This window comes from Callorhinus ursinus, unplaced genomic scaffold, assembly GCF_003265705.2.
Source record: "Callorhinus ursinus isolate GAN/ISIS: 27379988/994484 unplaced genomic scaffold, GSC_fseal_2.0 scaffold4, whole genome shotgun sequence".
Taxonomy (NCBI): domain Eukaryota; kingdom Metazoa; phylum Chordata; class Mammalia; order Carnivora; family Otariidae; genus Callorhinus; species Callorhinus ursinus.
The window spans coordinates 135,440,763-135,442,929 of NW_027397066.1; positions in this window are offsets into that span (position 1 = coordinate 135,440,763).

Sequence of the window (2,167 nt, forward strand, 5' to 3'; positions counted from 1 at the left end):
GAAGGAAGGAAGGAAGGAAGGAAGGAAGGAAGGAAGGAAGGAAGGAAGGAAGGAAGGAAGGAAGGAAGGAAAGAAAGAGAAAGAAAGAAGAGAAGGAAAGAAGGAAGGAAGGAAGAAAAAAGAAAGAAAGAAAGGCAGGCATTTTGGTATAGGAGTGTGGAAGGTAGAATTCTTGCTACTAAAACTGTGAAGAAAACTAAGCATATAGATGTTTATGTTACCTGTATTTGAAATTATATAGTAACTTTCTTATATGCAGTAGTTGGAGATGGTTCTATTTTGAAAACCTTTCACCCCTATCATTTGCATTATTAATTACTGAAGCAGTAATCAGTTTTAAAAGTATATGTAACTAAATAAATAACCCAGAACTGAAAAGCACATTGCCAGCAAAGGTACAGAAGTGAAAAAAATATAGCATTCAAGAGTCATCGTTTGAAAGGATGAAGTAGAGTGACCACGGCTAGAAGGAGAAAAATTGAAGCAAATGACATCCTTTATGTTAATAAGAAACTCAAGCTCTAGTTTGTTGGCAAAATCAGTAGTAGAAGTGACAACCTTGCAGTGTATTCAATAATAAGGACTTTTATTTTTAAGCAAGTCTTTGAGAAACCATGAGTAATAGGAAAATATGAGGAACAGCATTAATTAATAAAATACAAAGTCTCAGTCAGGTTCAAAATTATTATTAATCAGTGGATAATATTCTATAGAAATAGAAGCAACCACAAATCTTGTAAGAAGATTCAATATAAATTCTGTCCAGAAATGTTCAAAACATGGCTTACAGTACAGTACAATAATCTTAAAATGCTGAGGAATGGCTTAATAGAAACAAGTAGAGATACTTGAATGTAGTGTATTGTATTCTGAGCAATCAGTTGTGAATTAAAATGATACAGGTTTAATATTATTTTCCTATGGAAAAATACCAGAATACTATCTCTGTCTTGATCTAAAGCTTCGTGAATAAGCACATCGTATTTAATAATATAAAGGTGTGTACAATTTATTTATACTTGTAAGTGAATACTAAATAGGTAAGTCAAGTAACCAATTATATATTTCTTTAACTCAATGATAATTCAATTTTTTTTTAAGATTTTATTTATTTATCAGAGAGAGAGAGAGAGAGAGGCAGGCAGAGGGAGAAGCAGGCTCCTTGTCGGACTTCATCCCAGGACCCTGGAATCATGACCTAAGCTGAAGGCAGACACTTAACCAACTGAGCCACCCAGGCGTCCCTAACTCAATGATAATTCAGTGAGCACTCTTGCCTACGTGACGCTGAGCTAAATTTTGTAGCATAAACAAAGATGCATGATTCTAGTTTCAAGGATCCTACAGCATAAAACAAAATATATCTGATCAATATTTTCATAAAATAAACTAGAAAAAGAAAATGTACAGAAGATGAAGTGTTTATATAAATCATTAACAGAGCAAATCTTAGCCAATGCTTCCTTAATTGCCAGCCTGGTTAGGTACAATAAGTATAAACAGTGAAAGGCGATGGTTCTACAGATACCATAGGGAGGTGGTGTCTTCTGTCGGTGGTATGAATCTCCAAAGCTGGGAAGAAGACAAGCATAACTGAAATCCAAATACTGGTGTTGTGCTGTTTGCCAAGTCACACCAACCTATTAATACTGACTTTCTGGATCACTATTACAGAGAAAATAATAGGCATAGCCAAGATTAATCACCAGTTGTCTCTGACTACAGAGCTGGGCTCTAAAATAATGTGCTATTCTGCTTCTGCTATGTTCAAATGTTATGAACATGTACATGTTACAAAATGAGAGGGAGAAAAGTAGAAAATAAGTGGAGAATTTTAGAACTGTAGTAGAAGAAACAGGATTGCACTGTGGTAAGAGAGCTAAAGGGATACTATTTTATTCATATAATACAATACTATAATACATTATAAAGTTTGAAGTTTTCATTTTGTGGAATTTGTCCTTTTTTTAATCTGAATATCAGAAAGTAAAAGGGTACCTTCAACAAATTTATGGAATTTAGAATAGCTTCCTTGGGAACGTTTTGCCAAGCATCTCTGGCAATACTCTTGAGAAAACACTCACCTAATTTTTTTTTTTGGTTGTTTATTTTAGTTGTTTTTTTTTTCTTTTTTGAGAACATGAAACAGAGAACCTATTTTATTCTA